Source organism: Chanos chanos, chromosome 7 (genome assembly GCF_902362185.1).
Source record: "Chanos chanos chromosome 7, fChaCha1.1, whole genome shotgun sequence".
Taxonomy (NCBI): Eukaryota; Metazoa; Chordata; class Actinopteri; order Gonorynchiformes; family Chanidae; genus Chanos; species Chanos chanos.
This window is the reverse complement of record NC_044501.1, coordinates 37,146,956-37,174,921: the sequence shown is the minus strand read 5'-3', so window position 1 is coordinate 37,174,921 and position 27,966 is coordinate 37,146,956. Positions and strand designations below refer to the sequence as shown.

At 40.1% G+C, this 27,966-nt stretch overlaps 1 pseudogene; it reads right to left on the bottom strand.

The window, feature by feature from the left end:
* Nucleotides 1-27,059, bottom strand: LOC115816313 (butyrophilin subfamily 1 member A1-like; annotated as a pseudogene).
* Nucleotides 27,060-27,966: the final 907 nt, after the last annotated feature.

Here is a 27,966-nt window from a genome sequence, read left to right as displayed (position 1 = left end):
TCAATGAACGTAAACACGTCGGTCCGACCGGCCACCTCCAAAATTAACATCGTCCACCCCGGCAACCTAAAGCAGACAAACAAAAAAGAAAGGAGAGGAGGAGCTGGGACAGGTGGAGGGGCAGAGCTTTTAACCTCAGGTACAACTGCGCGCCGGTGTACCCAGTTGAGCTGCTTGCCTTCTGCCACACCACCAGCATGCCTACCAGGGAACACACAAAAAGATAAACAAAACCATGGCCTGGGGGAAAAGGGGCAAAGCCCAGAGGGCCGTGACAGTGTCTATGATAAATGATCTTTTTATACAGTTATAAGAGCGACTCTTGTCGGTCAGTATTGGGAATTTAAATAAAAACTCAAGGATATGAACAATAGGTACGTCAGTTTCAGGCAGAATTTAGATCAAAATTAGATGATTAGGAGATGATTTCTGTCTGTCTATCAGACATAGTCCAATGGATATATCGCCACTGCCTTAAATGTGACTTGGACAAGAGAGAGTTGATGGAGGTCTTCTTGCCCATAAAAAAAGGCATCAGTTCATCTCCACTGATGGACAGACAAACCACACTCTAAACACCACCAAGAATCTAGCAGTTGTTCTTTATGACCAGCTGAGGTTTTCTGGGCAAATCACTAGCAAGATCATGCTGATTATACCTCTTTCAAAATGTGTCCTTTTACTGGATATTTACTAGGGGTGCGCAGAGAGCCCAGTATTTATATTTGCTGAGACAGTATATTATTTGCATTTGAATATAAGTTGAGAGGGGCATAACATTCCCGTTTTTGTTTTTATTCCAATTCTGCTTTTAGTTTATTAAAGTGTTAATAAGGTGTTCTTCAATAAACTAACTATGAACACTTAAATGTTATCTTGGTTTATGCTTTTCAGAAACCCAGCAATAACTATAAACATCACTGAAAGGAAAATCATTTTAAAGCTAACATTCAGTTCCTAATCCACATTCAGGCCACTAAACTAAACTCTGAAATAATAAATGCCTCTGTAAACGACACACAGGCTGACCGAGCAGTGAGCACAGCATGTAGGTAAACTAGCTAGTAACCAGTGTTGGCAAGTTTCTGAAAATTAGTAATTAGTTACAGGTACTAGTTATTTCTTTCAAAGGTAATTGAATTACTTTACTTTCATATGCAGTAACTGGTAATTAGTTACTAGGGAAAGTAACTTGTGTTACTTCTAAATGTTTGCTTCAATTCTCTTATTAATGCATACCAAGCAAATCAAGCCTTGGTTGTTTGGACGGAGTGGCTCCTTGGTCTTCCAGAAAACATAATTTTCAAATTATTTGTACAAAATAAATCTGTAAAAACCCACTATTTGTACTTTATTTAACATGGGTTCTATTTGAATTGATATCTAAACAGCAGGTACTACCAATGAAAGTTCCAGTGATTCATCGGTGACTGTCCAAAAGACGTCCGGACCAGATTACTACATACAGTAGGAGCTGCTATATAGTTCTATAGCTGTGTAGTGGAGCTAAGTGGCAAAATTAGTGTGAAACCACTAAACAGAAAAAATAACCAATACACTCATCTCTGCAAACTAACGCCTGTGATCAGATAGTTAGTTACCAAGTGCTTCAGTTTTCTGAATGGACAACAGGCACTAGCTATGGAGGTCTCACTGGTTGATTTGAGCAGCAAGTGTACAGTAAAGTGTGATTTATAGTTGTAAGTAGGCTCTGCACAGAACCTATGCAAGTGGCCTGCGCCATTGTGAGCATTTATACTTGTGTGCTGGTATGGCTGTGTCGCTCTGCAATTACACTTCCAAAAACGCTAGCAGAAATGCGGTGCTACCAAGTGGACCAATCGCAGTTGCTGTGGTCTGTGGATACGCGGCTACACTAAAACTACACCATAGATTATATGCAGAATCGTTTATTCAATGGATAAAAACACTGTATAACTCACCAATGGCCACAGTTTCTACTAACGGACTACCATCACAGAGTTTCATGCTACACAGAGGGACCAGGCAAGGATGTCCACTCTCACCATCACTTTTCGCCCTGTTCATTGAACCTCTAGCTGCTGCAGTACGCCAAAACAACAACATCAAAGGAATTCAAACCCCCAACACACACCACAAACTCAGCCTTTACGCAGACGACATACTGCTTTGCCTCCAAGACCCATCAAATTCCCTGCAAGAAGCCATGAAGCTTATCAATTTATTTTCTGAAATATCAGACTACACTGTAAACTGGACAAAATCAACAATTTTACCCATCTGCGGTGTTGACTCATACACTACAGCGAAAAACACGCCCCTCACCTCCTCAAGTAATGTTAAATATCTAGGCATAAATATCTCCGCCAAGCTGTCAGAGTTGTTTCGCCTTAATTTCACTCCACTATTAAAATCAATAGAAAATGACTTAAACCGCTGGACAAATTTACCACTCTCTCTAAATGGCAGAATAGCAACTATAAAAATGACCATACTACCTAAAGTGAACTACCTCTTCAAAATGACTCCAACTCAACCCACTACTAACTGGTTTAATTCACTTAACTCCATGACAACTAAATTCTACTGGAAAAATAAACCACCCCAGATTAAACTAGCAACTTTACAGAAACACAAATCTCAAGGAGGACTGGAAGCACCAAACTTCTACTATTATTACCTGGCTAATCAACTACAGTATATCTCAAAGTGGATTCATCCCAACCAACAGAATAACCCATGGATTGAAATAGAACAGTCAGAATGCAAAGAAATTTCAATCTCCGACTTGCCATTCCTTAGCACTTCCATAAAACACCACGATTGCTTCAAAAATATCGTAATCTCAACAACCCTGACAGCTTGGTGGAAAATTAATAAAATCTTTAAATTCACAGTGTCACCATGTAAATACACCCCAATATGGCACAACCCGGACTTTACACTCAACAAATCACCACTTCACTCCACCACTTGGAAACAAAGAGGTATCACACAGCTTCAACACATCTTTCAGAATAACACCTTCATCACTTTCCAGGACCTGGTGCAAAAGTATAACATAGGGGAAGAGCAATACTTTCAGTACTTACAATTAAAATCCATTCTAAAATCCAAAATTAATAAAACTAACAACAACCTACATCCACCCCCACTAGTGGAAGAAATGGAAAAAATAAATAATACTAAGAAAACTATCTCCAAATTATACAAACTAATATCATCCTCTGACCAAACAATATCCCTCCCCATCCAAGACTGGGAAAAAGACCTATCACTCTCTACCAATGCAGACTTCTGGACTCTAATCTGTAGAAACACTTTCACAATGACAAACAATACTAATCTTCAACTAATACAATATAAAGTAATCCACAGAACACATATCACCCAGCACAAGATGTATAAGATGGGATTCCTAGATTCAGACATATGCTCACATTGCACAATGAACACCCCAGACAATTATTTCCACTCTACCTGGTTGTGCCCACCAACTTACAACTTTTGGAAACAAGTTACTGACAGAATATCACTTTTTATGAGCTGTAACATCCCGCTCTCTCCATCCCTCTGTCTGCTCGGGGATACCTCTGTGATCAGCCCACCAATCCAAAACCCCCAACCCATACTCATTGCCCTAGCAATTGCTAAGAAAACTATCCTCTTAAACTGGAAAACAAGAAACACAATAAATATCAGACAATGGTTAAACCTTCTCATAGACCACATATCCATGGAAAGAATTTCATTCCAACACAAAAACTTATACTTTCAAAAAATCTGGGCCCCTTTCATAGATTCACTGAATTTGCCTGCTAGCTAACCCCCCCCCCACACACACACACGCATACTTCAAAGAAACTATCACTATTATTGTTATTAGCAGTAGTAGTAACTGTAGTACTAGTATTATGATGGTATTATTGTCAGTATTGTTGTTATCCTTATTAGTATTATGGTCATCAATGTTGTTACTATTATTATTACTGTTTCCATATTATAATTATTGGCGTTGCTTCCCCCATCACAGCTTCAGTCCTTTGTCTTGTCCCACGTATAGGTGTTTTTCGTTTTTTTTTTTTGTTTGTTTGTTTTTTTTTTACTTTTCTTCTATTTCCCTCACTCCCTTATTACCTTTCATTGATTTTGTCCTTCTGTCTGTCTCCTTGTCTACCTGTTCACCAGTCTGTCTGTCATTCTACAGTATGTCACCTGTCTGTCTGCATGTTTGTTCATTTGCCTGTCCACCTGTCTCCTCTGTACACAATAAAATTTATAAGAAGAAACAAGAGAAAAAAAAAAAAAAAGAGAGAGAGAGAAAAGTATGATGTGACTCCCATGTTGGAGGGGTGGTGGCGGGCTTAAAAAAACAAAAAAAAAAAACAAAAAAAAAAACAACAAAAAAAAAAGATTATATGCAGAAGTATAAACCGGCCCTTGGTCCTTTTGCAGTCATTAAATGATATCATTCATTCATTCTCCAAGGCGTTTATCCTAATTAGGGTCACGGAGGTGCTGGAGCCTATCCCAGTGTTCATTGGTCGAAAAGCAAAGAAACACCCTGGACAGGTTGTCAGTCCATCACAGACAATACATTATATTCTTTTGAAAAGTTAGATCACTATATCTTGAAGAGTCATGCTGAGAAATCCCAAATAAGACAAGCAGACTCACCTTGTTTCTGCTCAGAATGTTCTGCAAATACACAATGAAAGCAGTGACTATGTTATTACCATTGGACATGAAACTGTCTGTCCTATGCACAACTCATACCTAAATCTATTAACAGAACATTTAACTCCAAAACATTCAGTGTGTACACCAAGGTTGTCATGTATGTGACTCTGTTGAATCTAGTCTTCAAAGCTGTGTAGTTATAAAACCCATAAAGCTATGTTTATCTTCCTTTTGTGTCTGAAACCAGTGAACGTTTATGATATTAAAGGAGCGAGAAGCTGTTTGTCCTCTATGACACCTGATTAGATGAAGGTGTGTTAGTTCAGGGAAACACCTAAAATGGGCAGAATTCTGGGTCTCAAAAAGCAGGACTGCAAAACACTTCTCGAGGAGGTTTACATCTCACTCACTCTTCTTTATTTCTACAGTGTTTAGATGATCATAGTTAACATTTTCAAACATTAAATATATTGACATACTGTTTCCCTCTTCCCCCATTTCTGTTAAAAATGCCCCTTTAAAATCCTCTTCCTCTCAATAAATGGTCCAGATTGCCAGAATATGGAAAAATGTATATATCTATATATCATATATGCATCTCAAAATTACCTTTCATTCTGAAAAAATAGATAAACAGTCCAATTAGTCCAAAGAAAATGAGTAAACCTGCAACCAACATGCAAATGACAGCACTCATCTAGGAATGAAAAATGCTCTCTGAAGCAAAACGATAAAATGTTAAAAAAAAAAAAAAAAGTTATTCAGAAAAGATAGAAAAATAAAATAAATATGGCCATGGTTTCAGGTAGAAAACATGTCTTATCCTGCTATACTTGAATATTGAGTTACTCACTGGATATGACAATCTCTGCCTCCTTCATATGGTCTCTCAGTATTACTCTGCAGTAGAACCTTTTGGTGTTACTGTCCTGTACAGTGACAGATAAACATGGAATCTTTCTGTGTCTCTGTATCTTCAGCAGAGAGAAGATTTCCATCATTATCCAGCCACACAACTTCAGGTTCAGGCCACCAGTCATTTGATTCACACAGTAGACTGACCCCTTTACCAATACTGTAGCCCTCCATAGAGATCACTGGCTGGGTTCCTACAACTATTAAGGGCAGAATATTTCATAGCCATTGTTAGTTAAGACTGTAAAAAATGAGAAATTTAAAATTGTAAATGATTTATGTGAATGAATTTGAATCTATAGCTCTAAAGACAGAAGACTGCAAAGACATTTTTAGTAAAGACTACAAAAAAATGAAGAAGAAAACTATGAGTATGTATGAAATAAACAAGTGTTACCTTCAACTTTGACTTGAACAGTAACATCACCAGACCAGTCTTCTCTCTGAATATAACATTTGTATTCTCCCTCATCAGAGACTTTCACTCTGGAGAGTTTTAATGAAGTGTTGCCTTTCTGTAGTTCCTGTTTAAACAGTGATGTCCTCCCTCTGTAAGATTGAATTTGATTTTTGTTACCGTCAACACCATCTTTGTATAAATGCACCAGTGAATCTGATGTATGGAGTCAAAACCACTCCACTGTCATATCCACAGCACTGATGTTGGGTTTGAGAGAACAGGGCAGAATCAGATCTTCACCAGCTCCAAGAACAAGAGGACCATCTGGACCAACCACCTGAAACTGATCTGGAACCACAGGCCAAGACTTAATATACACATTTTTGAAATACCATTACAAGTCAGCAATACAGCAAGAATCATGCAAAATGAAGCCTACTCACTTGATTATGACTTGTCAGTTGTATGCAGAAATATTAGAATACAAACACAAGCACTCACACATACGCAGGTAGGGAGGGGGAGGGAGAGAGAGGTAAATAAACCACTAAAGGCAACTTACCCGAACTGGATATTACAATTGTTAGGGCTGGTGAGGCCTGGTAGACTGAGGACCCAAAAGCAGACTCAGAGGACAGAACGTTATAGCAGATGTTTAATGAAGTTCTTCTTTCCAAAAAAAAATCCAAAAGACAGAATCACGGTGATGGTACCGGTGGGCAGAGACAAAGGCGGTAGTCAAAACAGGCAGAGAAAATCAGGCACGGAGAGACAGGAAAACCAGGCAGAAGTTCCAAAAAACACTAAGCAAAAACACTATCCAAAAACAGGCAGAGGTCAAAGGCACCATGGGCAGGGCAGGGCAGGGCAGGGCAAACACAGGAAACATGAAAATGGTGAGATAATCCAGCAAACTAGTGGGGAAACAGACAGGGCTTAAATGCAGTGGCTGATGAGGAAAATGGCAGCAGGTCAGCGGGGACCAGGCAGGAAACATTGTAAAACATGGACTGGAGCAACCTTGAACAGACAGACAAGACATGCATGACAGGACACAAGGAAAACATGGATTAGGACGTAGAAGAGCAGGGCTGGGGACCATGACAAATATAGTGAAGAAAAAGAAGAATCATACTAACAGACTTCACCCCTGACTTGAGCCTTTATCCTCTGCCATGCAGTGTTACAGAGGCAAATAACAGTCAAAAGAAAAAAAACATAAAAGTTTGCTTCTCAGTTTACACAAAATGACTGAAAGCATAGACATAATGTTCAAATGTTTTAGCTAAACTTTCACAGCAAGAATTCATTTTTGGTGAACTACAAACAGATTCTATTTGTTTGAATTCATTTCTTAATGGCATCAGTTTTTTTGTACAAAATATTTAAGTCACTCCCCATCACAGACAATGTCAGATTTCAACTCAATTTCAGGTAAACTATCTCTTAGACAGTGTCACTATACTGCCCGAGGTACAGCTGCACATGATTAAGGGTGGACATCCCCCTCTTGCTCGATCACCAGAGACAGTCTGTGTAATACTGTAAGTGTTTTCTTAACAACGCATGTACAATTTCAGGGAAGGGCAAAGGCCAAACAACAAAGTAGCTACTTCACAAAGTAGCAAGAGAAAGAAAAAGAATTCTACAAAACCTACAGGAGAAAACAAAATGACATTAAAACTGCCCTTACTTCCTAACTTAACAAAACCAGGGGGGTATTTCAGAAAGCGGGTTTAGTGAAAACCCTGAGTTTGTTAACTCCGAGATGAAGGAAACTCTGGGTTTTCCGTTTCAGAAAGCGAGGTAACTCAAACTCTGGCTCAGTAACCGTGGTAATTGACTCTGTGAACCTAACCTGCTCGCTGGCAGGTTTTCTTCAAAAAACCCTGAGTTTCTCCCTAGCTCCTCCCTCCGGCTGAACCTGAAGCAGCTGTCAAACATGGCGTCTCCTTTCGTCGCTAACCCGATCGGTGTTGAAACCAAATTAATTAATAAATTAATTCGCATAGCTGTTGGTAAAATATTACTCTCCTTTAAGGTAACCACTGTAGTAACCATAATAAACAATGTAACCATAATGTATTCATTATTATAGGGGTGAGTCAATGCAGTCGTTTATATTAACAGCTATAACTATACAATCCTTTGTATTGCAAGAAACATCAAGTTCTCTTTGTTCAGAAAGAAAAGGCCTGTGCGGCCCTATAGAGGACAGCATGTGAGATAAGGTTGGCGTTTCTGCCAGAGTGTTGAGGTCAGTCATAATATATGGAAAGAGAACGGCACCTCTGCCAGAGTATTGTGGTCAGTCATAATATATGGAGAAGGTGAAATATTCCTGGTTTGTGCTATATCTCGCTCCACCGCTTAGCAGGGCAGTAAATATGGTAAACGTAAAGGAACTAGACAATAATGACGATAAGAGGAGTCTGTGAAGATGGGCTGGCCAAGGTGCCCCACATACAAAGAGACAAAGTAATGTGTATCTTTTTTGAGAAAACGTGTATAAAGGCCGGTGCTTTGTGAGAAGGAGTCAGTCACTCCCCGGGACCTGACTCAGTTTGTTGTATGCCTTTTGAACTCTACAATAAACTTACACTGCATCTGACTCATTGTTAGACTCCTATTGTTTTGTCTCAGAACAGGTATCGTGTGGCGTTGGGACTCAGTCTCATTTGGCCCAGGCTGAGAATTTCACCCACATAGCCTTATGTCGGGAGAGGACTTTGAGACCCCGATTAGATGTATTATCATTCCCTGATGACTACACAATCGAGCGTTTCCATTTTTCATCACAATCTGTCATTTATCTGAACAAATCCGGCCTACATCTCTAATATTAGACGCCGTGGACCTCTTGCTCTCAGGTCGGAGCTAATTCTTTGCTCTTCATTTTTTTCTTTTTTCTTTTTTTTTGCCGACGGGAGTTTCCTTTATAACACTGGCGACGCCGAGTATATCGGGAAAGCAACTGTTTGTAGAGCCGTAAAAAAGTGTCCCTTGCACTTAAACGGCTACTGCACATTTTCCTAGTGTCAGACCTCTAAGGACCATCAAAGAGGAATTACACAGGATTGCAGGTGACTGATGTGGAATCATTCAGTTAAAGGTAATGAAATTTTAAAAATTATATCGTGTTCATGACGTTCTGCTGCGACCTCAGACTGGGATCAGTCATTAGTTTTTATGGTGCAGCGTTTCCCAGTGTCATGGGCTGCATCGATGGCACACAGATCCCTATCACTGCTCCTTCAGTTAATGAAGTAGAATATGTGAATAGGAAGTCTTTCCACAGCATTAATGTGCAGGTACACTGACTATTGTCTTACAATAACAAAGCCTGCACATCACAGTATACTGCAACTAATATTTCTCATTCTCTGCACTGTCAAGATCATATGTGATGCAGCGCACTTGATCACAAATGTTGAAGCCAAGTGGCCCAGCTCTGTGCATGATATACGAATGTATCATTAGTGTACCCTGAGCAACAGATTTGCACATGGTAAGTAAATCTTTGCACAAATACCATTCCTTGTCTCCCTCTTTTAACACCATTAAGATGTATGCACTATATAATTACAGGACAGTTTGATGGCCACCTGCTTGGTGACAGAGAGTACCCATGCCAGCCCTCTCTGTTGAGCCCTTACCCTGACCCTGAGCTGGGCCCCCAACAAAATTCCAGTGTGGCCCACTGCAGGTCTAGAGCCTGGGTTGAGATGACAATAGGCGTGCTCAAAGCCTGGCTCCAGTGTCTGCGTAAACTCAGGGTAACCCCAGAGACGGCGTGTGACATTTTTTTGCCATGTGTTGTTCTCCATAATAATATTGCCACAATTGGAGGAGAGCAGCACCCTGCCGCACAAATGAACGATCCTGAGGAAGACAGTCCCATCCACCCTGCAGATGTCCTGGATGGAGGAGCCGTCTGAGAGAATTTGCCAAAAACTTTTCACACATTAAGATACCACCACCCCCAGCAGTCGAATAAAGAAAATTCAGTCACATTTTATTTGGTCTTCTTTATTTCCTACAAATGCAACAATTACTATATTTAGATTGTTCCAACAATTAACAATTCACCTGTGACCATGCACCCACCTCTAACTGCTGTTCCAGTAATTGAATTTCAAGACAGGCCATTTAATCTGCCACTGCAAATGCATCATTTCTCAGTCAGTTTTAGCCATTTTCCTCCTTAATTCATAACTGAGAAAACATAAGGATGACATTAAATTCTACAGTTCTACATGCAGAATTAACCTGGCATTTATTGAACATCTCACTGTGTCAGTCTGTGTTGTGGAGGTTGATGGACTCTCCTCCTGGTAATGCCCAGTCATGCTCTGTTAAAAAGGATAAGAGTGTGTCATCCCTTCAATGTGCATTTTAAACTCAAAATTCCACACAAGAATGTAAAAACATTTTAATAGGGACAGAAATATCAGTAGCTACCATACATAATAATGTAAACCACAGTAGGCCTTTCTGAATCCCTCTCTGTGGCAGCAGACAACATGTCTTCATCATCATCCTGTGATGAAGAGCTTTCTGTTTCAGTATACTTGAAACTACTATAATTGGCAAAATCTCTGGGAGTATTTACAGCCCAAATGTTAATCTGCTAAGCAGGATATTAGGCGAGAGGACATTTGTGTGTCTTAAAACAGCATTCTGTTGGGGGTTAAAGCTACTCCAAGTTGAAATAGCCACTGAATGACATTTACTTGGTTTAACATGTCAAATATGATTAAAACCAAAATGAGGTACAATCATGAGCCTATAGGCCTAAGCAAAATGTGTCTTACCTGTTTGAACTATGTTTTTGTATTTCATTTTCAGCGGCTACCAAGTGCGGTTTGTGCCTGTGGGATTGCTCCTAAAAGAAAATAGAATTTTATTCAATTACATTCCACCACTTCCACTTGTAATATTAAAAGAAAGTGTGCTTACATGTAAAATGAATAGACTTCTGCATTCAAACCTACGCATTGACTCGGGCAGCAATTCTCTCCCACGCCAATTATCTCGCCTTTGCCGATGCAGGTGGGAACCGAACCAAACACCTTTTTGTTGTGAGGCGACAGCGCTACCCGCTGCGTCACTGTACGTTCACACTGAGAGCGGCGAGAGCGTCAAGAGTCGCCCAAACCTCCCTGCCAACGACGCTGTTGAACACTGTGGACGCTCTGCCGTTGATGAAATAGGCGGGTACAAGTTCTTTCGGAAAGCTTGGTTATGCAAATGTTTTTAAAGGAGCTATAAAGCAAACAAACAGGTCGAGCGGTATCTTTGTGCTGACTGACCACCAGTAGGCTATAAGTTAACCTTATGAGATATTTTAAATGTGAAGGTGCGAAATCGACCGATGACAGAAATAAATAAACAATGCTAATTACATATTTCGTAACAAAATTAACTAATGAAAAACACTACTTAAAAGTTTTTTGTTGTTGTGTGTCTTTTGTGTTAATGATAGGCTAGGTCAAATTCCAGCATGGAGTTTATAGGACACGTTTACTAGCCTTGGTCTTTAATTAACACTAACGTTTGTGCATAACCTACATTACAGTACAACATGGGGAACCCACCACCGATATAATCAGTTTCTCCTCCATTTTGCTTAGGACCAAAAGTTTTGTGGGAACAATAGTTTATACTGTCGTGTTCTCTACAATTCTCTAGAGCGGAGCACTTCCAAGTTTCTATTGGTTGCCGCCCAACCGCGTCATATCTCATTACCATAAAGTTAACCGAACTTCAACTGTATTTTGACGCCCAAACCACCCTCGCCGCGACGCCCTTTGCCGCGACGCTCTTCGCCGCTTAAAGACGCTGGCTCTCATAGAAAATGAATGACTTCCGGTCACTTTGACGCTCTCGCCGCGCTCAGTGTGAACGTACAGTCACAGTACCACCCCAAATTGTTCTCATACTCGCCATAAAGACGTATCAGAATTTCTATATGCAGCGGGGTGAAGTAAAACGACTTTTGTTTTCGCCGGTTGCCATGGTGAATCGTAGTATCGGAGCTCCATTGATGATGGCTTTTTATAATTGTCATGCACGCGCTTAACTCGGAGTTAACAGACCCAGAGTTGATCGAACCAACTTAGATCAGCTTTTCTGGAACCGAAAACTCAGTTTCCCATCTCAGGATTCATCAACTCAGAGTTCAGGATTAAACTCAGAGTTTGTTAAACCCGCTTCCTGAAATACCCCCCAGGAGAAACTGTGATCAAACAAAAAGGTGCCTAATCCCTTACAAGGTTCCCAGTGTATGAATTGAAATATTTGTCCTCTATGTTTCTTTTAGAGGCTTGAACCCAAAACACATTCATCTATAGAGATGAAGCCCTTTTAATGTTAGAACAGTGCTAATCAAACTGTGACTTACTATTTACCATCATAGAGTAGCTTTTAATTACCAAACAACAGGGCAATTCCTCAGTGCCACGCCCTGGTTCTCTCTCTCCCCCTCTGCTGGCCATTCTTATGTTGGGTTTATGTATTCACTTCCTGGTTTCCTTTGCTTCACCTTGATAGTGAATCGTTAGCTGCACCTGGTTTAATTAATCTAGTTCTGTCCTCTGTTCTCTATAAATACTCCTGGGGGGTATTTCAAGAAGCGGGTTTAACAAACTCCGAGTTTAATTCTGAACTCTGAGTTGATGAACCCTGAGATGGGAAACTCTGAGTTTTCGGTTCCAGAAAAGCTGATCTGAGCTGGTTCGATCAACTCTGGGTCTGTTAACTCCGAGTTAAGCGCGTGCATGACAATTATAAAAAGCCATCATCAATGGAGCTCCGATACTACGATTCACCATGGCAACCGGCGAAAACAAAAGTCGTTTTACTTCACCCCGCTGCAGTTAGAAATTCTGATACGTCTTTATGGCGAGTATGAGAACAATTTGGGGTGGTACTGTGACGCAGCGGGTAGCGCTATCGCCTCACAACAAAAAGGTGTTTGGTTCGGTTCCCACCTGCATCGGCAAAGGCGAGGTAATTGGCGTGGGAGAGAATTGCTGCCCTAGTCAATGCGTAGGTTTAAATGCAGAAGTCTATTCATTTAACATGTAAGCACACTTTCTTTTAATATTACAGGTGGAAGTGGTGGAATGTAATTGAATAAAATTCTATTTTCTTTTAGGAGTAATCCTACAGGCACAAAGCACACTTGGTAGCCGCTGAAAATGAAATATAAAAACATAGTTCAAACAGGTAAGACACATTTTGCTTAGGCCTATAGGCTCATGATTGTACCTCATTTTGGTTTTAATCATATTTGACATGTTAAACCAAGTAAATGTCATTCAGTGGCTATTTCAACTTGGAGTAGCTTTAACCCCCAACAGAATGCTGTTTTAAGACACACAAATGTCCTCTCGCCTAATATCCTGCTTAGCAGATTAACATTTGGGCTGTAAATACTCCCAGAGATTTTGCCAATTATAGTAGTTTCAAGTATACTGAAACAGAAAGCTCTTCATCACAGGATGATGATGAAGACACGTTGTCTGCTGCCACAGAGAGGGATTCAGAAAGGCCTACTGTGGTTTACCTTAATATTATGTATGGTAGCTACTGCTATTTCTCTCTCTATTAAAATGTTTTTACATTCTTGTGTGGAATTTTGAGTTTAAAATGCACATTGAAGGGATGACACATTCTTATCCTTTTTAACAGAGCATGACTAGGCATTACCAGGAGGAGAGTCCATCAACCTCCACAGCACAGACTGACACAGTGAGATGTTCAATAAATGGTAGGTTACTTCTGCATGTAGATCTGTAGAACTTAATGTCATCCTTATGTTTTCTCAGTTATGAATTAAGGAGGAAAATGGCTAAAACTGACTGAGAAATGGTATACTTGCAGTGGCAGATTAAATGGCCTGTCTTGAAATTCAATTACTGGAACAGCAGTTAGAGGTGGGTGCATGGTCACAGGTGAATTGTTAATTGTTGGAACAATCTAAATATAGTAATTGTTGCATTTGTAGGAAATAAAGAAGACCAAATAAAATGTGACTGAATTTTCTTTATTTGACTGCTGGGGGTGGTGGTATCTTAATCTGTGAAATGTTTTTGGCAAATTCTCTCGGACGGCTCCTCCATCCAGGACATCTGCAGGGTGGATGGGACTGTCTTCCTCAGGATCGTTCATTTGTGCGGCAGGGTGCTGCTCTCCTCCAATTGTGGCAATATTATTATGGAGAACAACACATGGCAAAATAATGTCACACGCCGTCTCTGGGGTTACTCTGACTTTACGCAGACGCTGGAGCCAGGCTTTGAGCACGCCTATTGTCATCTCAACCCAGGCTCTAGTCCTGCAGTGGGCCAAACTGGAACGTTGTTGGGGGCCCAGCTCAGGGTCAGGGTAAGGGCTCAACAGAGAGGGCTGGTATGGGTACTCTCTGTCACCAAGCAGGTGGCCATCAAACCCTCCTGTAATTATATAGTGGATACATCTTAAGGGTGTTAAAAGAGGGCGACAAGGAATGGTATTTGTGCAAAGGTTTACTTACCATGTGCAAATCTGTTGCTCAGGGTACACTAATGATACATTCGTATATCATGCACAGAGCTGGGCCACTGGCTTCAACATTTGTGATCAAATGCACTGCATCACATATGATCTTGACAGTGCAGAGAATGAGATATATTAGTTGCAGTATATTGTGATGTATAGTCTTTGTTATTGTAAGACAATAGTCAGTGTACCTGCACATTAATGCTGTGGAAAGACTTCCTATTCACATAGTCAACTTCATTAACTGAAGGAGCAGTGATAGGGATCTGTGTACCATCGATGCAGCCCATGACACTGGGAAACGCTGCAACATAAAAACTAACGATTGATCCCAGTCTGAGGTCGCAGCAGAATGTCATGAACACGACATAATTTAAAATATCGTTACCTTTAACTGAATGATTCTATATCAGTCACCTGCAATCCTGTGTAATTCCTCTTTGAAGGTCCTTAGAGGTCTGACACTAGGAAAATGTGCAGTAGCCGTTTAAGTACAAGGGACACTTTTTTACAGCTCTACAAACAGTTGCTTTCCCGATATACTCGGCGTCGCCAGTGTTATAAAGGAAACTCCCGTCTGCAAAAAAAAAAAAATGAAGAGCAAAGAACCTGCTACAATCTGAGAGCAAGAGGTCCACGGCGTGTAATATTAGAGATGTAGGCCGTAGTTGTTCGGATAAATGATAGATTGTGAAGAAAAAACGGCAACGCTCGATTACGTAGTCATCAGAGAATGATAATTCATCTAATCGGGGTCTCAAAAACCTCTCCCGACATAAGGCTATGCGAATTAATTTGGTTTCAACACCAATCAGGTTAGCGACGAAAGGAGACGCCATGTTTGACAGCTGCTTCAGGTTCAGTCGGAAGGAGGAGCTAGGGAGAAACTCAGGGTTTGTTGAAGAAAACCTGCCAGCGAGCAGGTTAGGTTCACAGAGTCAGTTACTGCGGTAACTGAGCCAGAGTTTGAGTTACCTCGCTTTCTGAAACGGAAAACCCTGAGTTTCCCTCATCTCAGGGTTAACAAACTCAGAGTTTCCACTAAACCCGCTTCTTGAAATACCCCCCTGGTTTTGTTCTGATGCTTTGTGTGGAATTGTCAGTATTTGAAGTCTGTCTCAGTAGTCCTGAAGTTCTGTCTTGTTTCAAGTTCTGTGAAACTCCACAAATGCATCCAGCATTTTCTCCAGTTCATGACACTCAGATTTCATAACCTTCACATAACCCCAATGACTTGTAAAGGGGTTATAATGTAAAGGGGTTAAAGTGGCACCTTTGAATAGGTAAAAGAAAGTTGATTTTCAGTCACACCATTGTGTGCAGTTGCAGCCAGCCCAATTCTTCACCAAGCAGCAACTGTGAAACCATTAGGGAGCCATAATAATCCACCTTTCAGTTTTATTGAATTAAAGCTTCTAATAACAGAAACAGGGAGTGACATGAGAGAGAGATTTATTAGGGGACATATAATAAGACAAAATGTGAAATGAAAGTGCACGTTGCTGGACATCACATCTCATTTAGACACTAACATGTAACACATAGAGACAGGTCATGTCATCTTGTCTCCTAGCTACACTGGCACTGAAAAGGTGAATAAAATGAGACAAGGGAGTGATGGAGATACACTACTGTTCAGCTCAGTCAGTCTGCACTTCATCAACTCAGATATTTGTTATCTTATTTACAGTTAGTACCAATGAATCCATTTAATGATCAGCTGTTAGAGGAGCTGATCTACTAGTCAAGATGATATTGAGGGAATTTCAATTTTATTAAATGCAGTGTTTCATTTAGACCAGGGGTGGGCAAATCCATTCCTGGGGGGCTGGTGTCCTGCCGGTTTTTGTTTTCACCTTTTAGCTACCTGTTAATTTTCACTTTGAAAACAGGTGTGTATTTAGTTGGTCGACAAAAAGAACAGCAGGAGCATGACCCTCCAGGACCGGATTTACCCACCCCTGATTTAGACAGTCGTATGTCACAGGTATGATTATTTGAAGTTACTATGTTTAGTTACCACATGTACACTTATATTTATTCATTTTGCGGACACATAAATCCAAAGTGACTTCTAAGACAGGCAGAATACATAACCAAGCAAATAGCCATTGAGGAGCTGATTGCTGCATTATCAGACCAGATACACACATAAGTAAGTTAAAGCTGGAACTTATACCTGGAGCTTATCCCAACGCTCATTGGGCAAAAGGCGGGGACACACCCTTGACAGGTTGTCAGTCCATCGCAGGGCCATTTAAAGCATTCAAATAATAATAATCAAAATAATAAAAAGTGCATTAGCTCATTGCAATAAATATTTATATACCTCATGCTACTGTGTGTAATTTAAAGATTTGAATAAACTGATTTAGAGAAAATTCATTGAGTGCAATTGAGTGATGATCAGTGGTACTGAGTTTTTACCTTCATCACTAGTCATCACTTAAACATCAGCTGCTGAATGAAGAATGAAATGTGTTCTGTTCATTCATTCTTCTATTCATTCACACTGTAAATTCATACTGTAGTTCATTCTGTAGTTTGTCCTTGCACTAAGGTAAAAATTCAGGGGGGTGTTCCAGGAGGCGAGCTTAGTGAGAACTCTGAGTTAGTTAACTCAGAGTAAGTAGTAAACCTCCTAAAAGAAGAGCCCCATGGCTTCATTCTCTCAGCAAAACAAAGCCATAGGACTCTTCTGTTAGAAAGTTTACTACTTGTTCTGAGTTATCTAACTCAGAGTTTTCACTTCACCTGCTTTCTGGAATACCCCCCAGGGGAAAACTAATCTGGATGACAACTGACAGGCTGAAAGTTTGAATGAGAATAAAACTGTGTAATCACATGCTCTGAAAAGAAATAACATCTCAGTTACTGAGTAATATTTAGGCTGTACAACATATCACAATTTGGGTCAGTGCCAGACACATTTCAAGAAGGATTTATCTCATTCAAAAAATGTAAAAATGTTAGTACTTGGTGGATTCACCTTTAACTTTCCGACCTTTGAAATATGCTTCACCTACCCCTCACTCCTTTGTTTGTCATTGCTTGATGTGTTGCCTGACGTGCTCCCTGTCTGAGTGTTTTCTACTGTTTCTATAGAGTGCCCTGTGGCCATGGAGAATGAATCACAAGCAAGTTTCTGTTTCTGAAGTCGTCCCATTGCCTGGCCTCACTCAAACCAAAACTGTTGTAGTGCTTAGTTCTGCTCCAAATGAGGCTGTATCTGAGTTTGAGTTTTTACACCAGGACTTCAATATTTGTGGCAGCCGGGGCACCAGCAGCTACTGAAGCCACCAAGGATGCCTTTCCTGTTGTTGAGCTAATTGGCCTGGCCTCAGCAGAGGCAGCACCATATGAATCACCCGCAGCTGAAGCTGCAGTAGTCCTCAAAAGTCCTACTGCTGAATTTACTGCTCCCAAAGCTCCTAGTGCTGAGACAATATTACTGTATGATATAAACTCACACAGTGAATCTCAATAGAAAATGAGCCTCGCCTGCATATTCTCTTTGTCTCTCATCAAAAATAAGCAATAAACATTATGAGAATTATGGCATGTCTTTGGTAAATCATCTTTTCTGTTATAAAAGTGACCCTTGTTTGGCAGAGGTGGAAACATGAATAAAAACTCAACTACATAAACAATAAGTTGGTTCATTTAGTATTGAGATCTAAATTAAGTGAGTAGGAGTGACATGGGGTTCACATTAAAAATGGAGTACAAATCCAACTCATAAAATCTCACCTATTGTAAGTATCTTTTATGAGCCCTTCTTAATAGAGTTCAGTTGAGTGAACTGAAATCACTCATGTAAACTTGTGATAAAATTTTAAAATTATTCACTTTACTAATAGAAAATGTTGGTGATGGTTCTTAGACAAAATAAAATGCTGCAGAGAAACCTTGTAATCTTCCAATGTCATTCTCCTTGATTTGTCCAAAGACCCTGCTATGCTGATGACAGTCAACACTTTCTTTCCTTACCTCTCAGTTAACTGTGGATATCTCTGTCTGTCTGTGTGATATATCCATATAGGTGGCCAACAGGCCCCATGGCTGATGTGTGACCCAGCAAAATTCTTACCAATTCTTACCTCAGATTACTCCACAAGTGTTCACTATTCCTACAATGATTCACTACACAAGTAATACAATTGTTACATGTTTTTCCAAAAATGAGAGTTATTTCCTCAGAATAAGTTTCATTTGCACCCTTTTATAATGTAGCTAAACCTGGATAACTTGGTTGTACACAGGCACAGTGACAGGCAGATGTTTGTATGTACCCTGATGACATGCTTAAGGACATCAAATGAGCCTGATTCGTCCATCATTATGTAGATCCCAGTCACATGAGGCCACATTCCAATATGTCACATTCCACAGTTTTTAAAAGAAGTGCACAGATCTGATAAAGCGTAGGAGACAACCTCAGCCAAGGATCAAGGTGAGAATGAGAGGTCTTATTAATGTTAAGAGTCAGTACTGTTTTCTCTCCAATCAATTCAATTCAATTTAGTTTGCTTTATTGTCACTGCACAAGTACAGCAAGAGTTTTGTACAACTGAGTGCAAACCAATAGGACAGAAAAATAAACTGAACTAAGACTAACATAAATTAAGCTAAACTAGGGAAAAACAGACAAGTGTTGTACATAATCTATAGTGCATATAGGTGATTTACACTGTTAAGAGGAAGAGAAAAACAGTGTAGGACTGAGGTATTCAGATCAACCAATAATGACACAGGGGAACAGGGTTAGGTGGGGAATGGGTGCAGTGATAAGTGGGCAGAGTTCAGATGGATAACAGCCCTGTAAAAGAAGCTGTTCTTGAGTCAGATTGTGTGGGCCTTTAGGTCCCTGAAGCGCCCTCAAGATGGGAGTGATGTGAACAAGCAGTGACTAGGGCGGGTGGAAGCTTTGGTGATATTAAGAGCTCTCTGCAGACAGCAATGGCAATAAGATGCTCTCCAGGGCTGGTGGTTGGGTTCCTGTGATATCTTGGGCAGTCTTGAGTACTTACTGCAGGCCTATGCTTCCAGCTGAGTAGAAACTGGAGTACCATAAAGTGAAACAGTAGGTCAGTATGCTCTTGATGGTGTACCAGTAAATGTTCATGGGGAGTTAGCAGACAGATTAGCTTTTTTAGCCTTCTCAGGAAGTAACATCAGTATGGTCAGTAACCATATACTGATTACACTTAGTGAAACTAAAATCTTGGTCTGTGTTATTACTGGCAGTTCAAAATTTCATCTTTTGACAAATACACTTAAAAAAGTCCACGAGCAAAACCAAGAAAATATACCATTATGCTATAAACAGATACAGTGTAACCTTTGATGGAAACACAGACTCACCTCCATGTTTTCTCCTCTTCTCAAACTCTGGAAAGACATGAACGTTTACAATGTACAGAATTTCTTGTGACTCTGATCGGCATTTTTCTTTTTTTTGCTGCCATAATAATCAGATTGAACATTGCTGGAAAACTGAATTAAAAATCTTTAACAGATTATCAAAAAGGGCAGTCAAATATGTCAGTCAGTGGTGCAATGCAAACTAAGATAATGTGACATGTGCGTAGTCATTGTCTTCATGGACTGAGGGAAATAACTGAGGTATCAGAGGGTTATGTTTAAATTCTTTGCATTATGGCTCTGTCCTTTTGAACAAAACACAAAGTTGCCCCAGACTCCAGAGACATGTAACTCTAACTTCAGAGGGAAATATACATATGTGTGTGTGTGTGTGTATGTGTGTGTATACACACACACACACACACACATATATATATATACAGTTGCGTCCTGAGACTTATTTTTCTCTCTTATTTTTCTCTTTTCTCTCTCACGTCCTGAGACTTATTTTTCTCTCCCACTCCTCCTCCTCTTCCTCCCCATTTCCTTTCCAGATTGCTGGCGGTTCACCATTGACTGGACGAAGGGCAAGGGAAGTTTGAAAAGAGCAAGGCACTGGTAGGGGGTGTGTAACGTTTTATTTTGCTCATGTTTTCTCCTGTTTATGCTGGTTAGGGAGGCAGGGAAGTTTATTTGTATTTCTTTTTAATATTATTTTGGGTAGGTAAGGTGGTTCCCTCTCCTCTTCGTTAGCGGTGTTTTGTTTACTATTTTGGCCTTGCCCACCCCTGAAGTCTTTTCACTGATAATAATAATAATAATAATAACAATAATAATAATAATAATAAATATAGCTGCAAGCAGCAATGGCGGGGCCAAGCAGCTTACAGGCACCATGTAGACAAGTAATCGGAACCACCCTGGAACAAGACACCAGTCCATCACAGTGTGGGCAGACTGACCCCCACTCTTAGAGCTTTAGCAGAAACCAAGGAAAACAAAATAGCACTCCCATGGCCTGCCATAGAAAACAAGGGGGAAAAGGATAATACTGAGATGGCTATAGAACAAAATGGACAACACAGTGGGTTCATAATTTCTCAACTAGGGTCTTTTACTGTGATAACTCACAAGAATGTTCCATGAAATATCTCCTTTTCGCTGAAGTAATTGGTATTTTACTATATTTTTTGTACTTTTTTTCTGGTATAGCAACCCCATGTGACCAGGTTTTATGAAACTTGGTGGGTACTTACTAATCCCCCTGGCAATGATGTGTAAAGTAAAGTCTCTGCGATTGCACAAACACACTGTGAACAGTGAGCCTGGGGAGCATTAGGGTTAAGTGCCTTGCTCAGGGGCACACAGCCTGTGGATGTTGGGCCTGGGAATCGAACCAGCAACCCTCCAATTACAAGCCCGGTTCCCTAACCTTTAGACCACGGCTGCCCCAAAAAAACAGTGTTGTCCCTGGGTGGGCTTGAACCACCAACCTCTCAGTTAACAGTTGAAGGCACTAACCGATTGCGGCACAGAGACATGTGAACCAAGTTTGGCATCAATCCATGCAAGCATTCCTGAGAGAAACTCACTTCCTGTTTTAGAGGCCACTCCATTAAAATTCATTGGACAACAGTGGCCATATCCTTTGGCCTAGCAAAATTCTTTATACAAGTTTTGATCAGGGTGGTCTGTAGATGATATGTACCAAATTTGGTGGTGATTGGATCAACGGTCTAGGACTAGTTCGCAAAAGTAGGTTTTTGGAAAAATTCAAAATGGCGGACAATCCAATATGGTAGATGTTCAAGAAATGGATCCATTCAGAGCCACCAAGAGGCCAAATGTCATGAAACTTGGTGGGGGCCCAGTACGTATCATGTCAATGAACTGCGCCAAGTTTGGCATCAATCCATGCAAGCATTGCTGGGATATGCTCACTTCCTGTTTGGAGCCTTCGCCATCAAAATTCATTGGATGACAGCGGACATACCCTTTGGCCTAGCAAAATTCTTTATACAACTTTTGGTCAGGATGGTCTGTAGATGGCGTGTACCGAATTTGGTGGTGATTGGATCAACGGTCTAGGACTAGTTCACAAAAGTAGGTTTTTGGAAAAATTCAAAATGGCGGACAATACAATATGGCAGATTTTCAAGGAATGGATCCATTCTCTTCAGCATGACCCAGGGAATAAGATGACACAAAGCTCACCATTCTAGGTCACAAGGTTCAAAAGCTATAAGCAAAAATATATTGTGGAGTTGGGCCTGTTGGTGGCACTAGAGCCAATGATGGAATGACACCAAATTTGGTGACTGGATACCTTTTACTGCCCTCTATGAGGGTGCTGAATTTCATCATGATCTATGAAGGGCTTCTATGCTCTGCCATTGAAAATGACTTATTCCAAGATGGCCGACAAAGAAAATGTCTGACGGCTAGGGGTCATAGTATTCCATTTAGGGCTTGATACTGTGATGATGCACAAGAAGTTTGGCTCAAATATCTGCTTTTGTCTTGGAGTTATGGGTATTTGAATGCAATTTTTCATGTTTGTGTGCTATAGCGCCACCAAGAGGCCAATGTCATGAAACTTGGTGGGGCCCCAGTATGTATCATGTCAATGAAGTGCACCAAGTTTGGCATCAATCCATCCAAGCATTGCTGAGATATGCTCACTTCCTGTTTTAGAGGCCACTCCATCAAATTTCATTGGATGACAACGGACACACCCTTTGGCCTAGCAAGATTCTTTATATACGTTTTGATCAGGATGGTCTGTAGATGATGTGTACCAAATTTGGTGGTGATTGGATCAACGGTCTAGGACTAGTTTGCAAAAGTAGGTTTTTGAAAAAATTCAAAATGGTGGAAAATCTAGGGGGGCGGAATTGACGCTGATGGGTCCATTCGACTCGCCATGACCCAAGGATTCAGGGGAAAAAAAGATCAGGAGTCTAGGTCAAGCGGTTCAAAAGTTATGAGCAAATATGTACCAAAAAAGTACCTTGATTTTTGGCCTGTTGGTGGCGCTACAGGGATGCATGGACTGACCCCAAATTTTGGTGCCTGGATACCTTGGACTGTCCTCTATCAATGTGCCAAATTTCACAAAAATCCACGAAGGGGTTCTAGGGGCTGCCATAGACTCCCATGGCGGAAACAATAATAATAGTGAAAAATTCTACCAATAACAATAGGGTTCCAGCAGTTTCGCTGCTTGGCCCCTAATAAAGCTGACTAACAATACTCGATGTGGGTGTTGGTGTTGGTGTTGTGTTATCGCTGGCGGCAAGTTAAGGAGGGAGTTCCAAACAATACACACACACACACACACACACACACACACGCACACACATTTATATCTATATCCATATTTTATCAAAGCCTCAGACAAATACAAATAAATGCTGTCTTTAATCCATCAGTTCATCCAGTGCAAATTATTAGAAAGAATAGTTAAAAAATGCAAAATATTAATTACTTTTGTTTTAAGAAAACACCAAACTATTAGGATTAATAATAAAACAATAACTGAGGATAAAAAAGCAATCCATGTGACATGGGTTGTCCAGGTTTGAAAAATATTGCCTGAAACACAAAGAATAGAAATAGATTTTACTGTATGCAAAAATGATTTAAGTAGATTTACATTACACTAAAATGAGTTAATTGATTAATCATACTATCTGACGTACTTGAGATGATGAATTCTGCTTCCTTCATATGATCTCTCAGTATTACTCTGCAGTAGAACCTGTTGGTGTTACTGTCCTGTACAGTGACACGTTTTCTAACATGGAATCTTTCTGTGTCTCTGAATGTCTCTGTATCTTCAGCAGGTAGTCTGGTTCCCTCACTGTCCAGCCACATAACTTCAGGTTCAGGCCTCCCGTCTTTAGTTTCACACAGTAAACTGAGTCCCCCATCAATACTGTAGCCCTCCAATTAGATCACTGGGTGTGTTCCCACAACTATTAAGACCAGCAACAGCAAACAAAATAATTTCTAGGGGAGTTCAAACTACAAAATAGTTAAAACTAGACTAATTTTCTTTGAAATGAACATGACCCTTACCTTCAACCCTGACTTGAATAGTAACATCATCTTGCCAGTTTTCTGACCAAATAAAACATTTGTATTGTCCCTCATCAGAGACTTTCACTCTGGAGAGTTTTAATGAGGTGTTGCCTTTCTGCAGTTCCTCTTTAAACAGTGATGTTCTCCCTCTGTAAGACTGAACTTGTCCTATGTTCCTGTCAATGCCATTTTCATATAAATACACGAGTGAGTCTGATGTATGGAGTCTAAACCACTCCACTGTCATGTCCACAGCACTGATGTTGGGTTTGAGAGAACAGGGCAGAATCAGAGCTTCACCAGCTCCAACAGCAAGAGGACAATCTGGACCAACAACCTGAAACTGATCTGGAATCGGGGGACAGAGTTCAAAAATACATTTCTCATTCAAACTGATGCTAATGACACAACTGTGCTAATGACACAACAGAACTTGTACAAAACATACCTTTGTCTTTGGTGGGCACATCAGTTTTACACGCGCAGTCTTATCAGATTCGTCTTCACAGTTTTATGACTGAAACTTCTTGATGATATTACAAACTATTGAAACAGGGATTTGAAGATCTTTGGCACTTGCATTTGGAATTGTTATGTTTTTTGATAATAGCATTTCCGATGCTCTCAGATAGCTCTCGTCTTCGCCATTGCGAAAAAGAAACTGGAAACAATCAGCCCCTTTTGATGCAGTAAAACCATGATTCATTGGTTAATTCAGGTCATGTAAACGCTGAAAATTAAGCACAGATGAGTCTTACTTGTTTTTTACTTTGTTTGAGGAGCTAATTTAAATTCATCAAAAGGGTTCCAATACTTGTGTCCAGCATGCATTTTACATCTGTATTTTTTCTTTCACTATGTATAATTTTGACTATAACTCTGGACATTTCATTTAATATTCTGATTCTACAAAATTGGCATTTATTTCTGAATACATTTTAAATTCTGTGCTTACAGTTTAGTTGTGCCATTAATTCTGACTGGGACTGTATATGAGTAGAAATGCTAAATCAGAACATCTGATAGGAAGTAATATTTATTTTCCAAAGGCTGAGACTGTACAGTGTACAACGTAAGCAATGCTGATGTCATATCATGAAATGTTACAGATCTTTATTGTATATGCATTCATGTGGTTATAGTGCAAATGATATATCACATATTATATAATCGTATTCCTTGCTGCTGGGTTCAATTTTTTTCCTCAGAGTATCAGTGAACTCAGTATCATCCCTTTCATTGTTTTATCAGTTGTATTATAAACCGAACAGTTGTATATCATATGTGCTAATACTGAATGTAATGAAACATGTAACACTGTGTGACACTGGGAGATCTGACTCTCTCTACTGCATGGAAATTTCCATATGGCTTCATCGACAGCAAGTGCATCAGGGAAATGTCTACAGGTGTGAGACCTGCTTCCAGCAAATCCTCTCTTCAGCCACAGCCTCGTTCAGAGTCTCCTGAGTTTTAACACACCTGCAGCAAATTCACCTAATCACCACTGGGGGCTTTAAGGACTGCAGTTACAGGCACCTCTTTGTGAGGTATTGAGCTTGTGCTACTGAATGTTTTTGAATGGTTGCTGTATCTGATAGGCTGTTCCTGTGTTTGACCTTTTTGCCTGCCTTTTTGACCCTGCTCATTGTCTTGCGATTTTGGCTTGTTTGTATGGATTCCTGTTGGCTCCTCCTTGGATTTTTGACCCTGGCTTGTGTTTTTTTGACTGTTCCTGAGGATTCTGATTTGGATTTGTTGAACGGATTTATTAAAGTACCAGAGCTCTGCACTTGGGTCTTCAGTTACATTCATCACAACAGGTTTGAGCTAAATTATGGTCTGATTATGGGACCGTGTTTTTTCACAGTATACAAACATGCACAACCCAGTGCAAAATATTACCTCTTTACCAAGGTTGAAAGTGAAATTTAAAAAAAGGCATATAGGCTATAAATCACAAAAGTGAAATGGTTTCTCACCCTCCTGTCAACTCATATTTATCGACACGAATTCCAGTATGATTGTAGGAAAATAATTGTTAAATTCATGCAAGATAGGCGTAACATGTTAGGCCTACAAATCTACAGTTGTGCATACCATCACTCTTTAAGTTTCAAACATGTTGAATTAAAAACATCATTTGGCTATTAGAAAATAGAATTTAATGTTTTGCAATTACTAATGCTTGTATCTCAGTACCAAGACTTATTTCGGATTAAAAGTAGTTGGTAAATTATTTAAGCTCATATTGTGAATTTTAACTGTTCTGTTAAGATTAAGTAAGAATGTATGAGCATGATGCAGTTTGCGCAAGAAGCCCTTTTTATAGTTAGAAATCATTAGAAACTGTTATATTTTGGTTCGTTGCTTTGAATGTTGCTACTGCAAAGGACTGTGGGACAAATGATCTCTTTTTCCTTTCGTAAAGGATGGTCTAGTGTACCCTGTGCTACAGGAGATAGGAAAGGAAGCATTAAAGCACCTTTCCTTAGCATTTAGAAAATTTGAACAGCTCTTATGGCTGCCACTTAGATACTTCTGGGTCATTTCACATAGTTAGGAACCCTCCTAAGCCAAAAAGACCGTCGGGTAGCATTCCGACAGCAGCCGTTTCTCAATGTGCGTTATTCTCTGTACTTGTGTTCTTGTGGACTGTTCCATTTCAAAGTTCACATCTAGCCAAGAACAGATCAAATCCCCAGATGTGTTCTTGATTTATGGGTTTTATCAAAGATGCATCAAGAGGTGACTTGTGTGGCCTTGGGGAGTCAAGTTTCCCAGAATGCATTTCACCCACATTTCACAAAATAACAGTAATGTTGGCAGGCAAGATCCCACATGGCTGTAAGTTTCGTATTATGACTGCTGTTCTGTCACCAAATGTAGTTTTTGTGGGGTTTTTTTTTTTTCAGGCGAGAAAGTAATATTTCAGAATTTGAATATGGGTCGATAGTGCCTCCTTGAAAGTTCTAAATGTTCGGAGATGTGACATCTACTAGTCGACCAAACGGGCTTGCTCCAGAGCCTCTAGCCAGCGAGAACGCTGCTGTTTCAAATGCAGTTTGTGTACTGCATCCTCCCGCGTCATCGGGAGTCCAGACTCCCGAGTTGAACTTGCGAGTCTGAACTCCCAAGAATGGGAGTATGTACTTGACATACTTCGTATTGAGAGACAGCTCAAGTGTAAGTCTACGATCCGTACCTGGAAGAACGATCCGTTCTGCACGTGTGCACTGAGGTAATCGGAAACCTTTTTATTGCCTTTTTACTCCTTTCCCTAGCATGTATGTATATAGAAATCATAATAGTGATCATGTACAGAAACTCATGCAAGGACAATTTAATGATGGATGATATCCAGCACTACATGTGGTTGAGTCTGGGTAATCTCTTCATCCCATGCCCAATCTCTCTCCTCTTCATTTTCTGTCTACTCATGACTGTCCTAGCTCAATAAAGGCTAAAAAAAGAGGGAAAACTAAGTATGTCCGTATTATTGTGTAGGCCCTATAATAACATCACTGCAGCAGTACAATTTGTTAAACCAACCTTGAATTTAGGGAATGTTGCAATCTTACTGATTGATACGTCTGCTGGGCATCCCACATTTTTTTGTGTCTTGCCAAAGAGATCTCTGGCTGCCAAAACTGTAGTCCACCATCTGTATAATGTGAGCGAAATTGTAAAGGAATTGAAGAATTATTTGTACTTAATTCATTTACATTTACTTTCTGTACATACAGTCTTTACTAAGATCAGTTAACGTTGGTAGACTGTCTATGCACACTCTGCCTACAGGTGAAGGTGTAGGCAACATAGGTAAAGGAGACGAATGCATACCCCACAGAAGCTGACGAATTTCCATTTTATTAGTATCAGTTGTTCATTTTCTATATGAAAATATAGGATGAATCAGTACATTTCTAAATGAAATTACATAGACCTAGATATTTTATAGCGCCTCGGAATGTGCTTGCTCTTGTGTGTGACAAGTC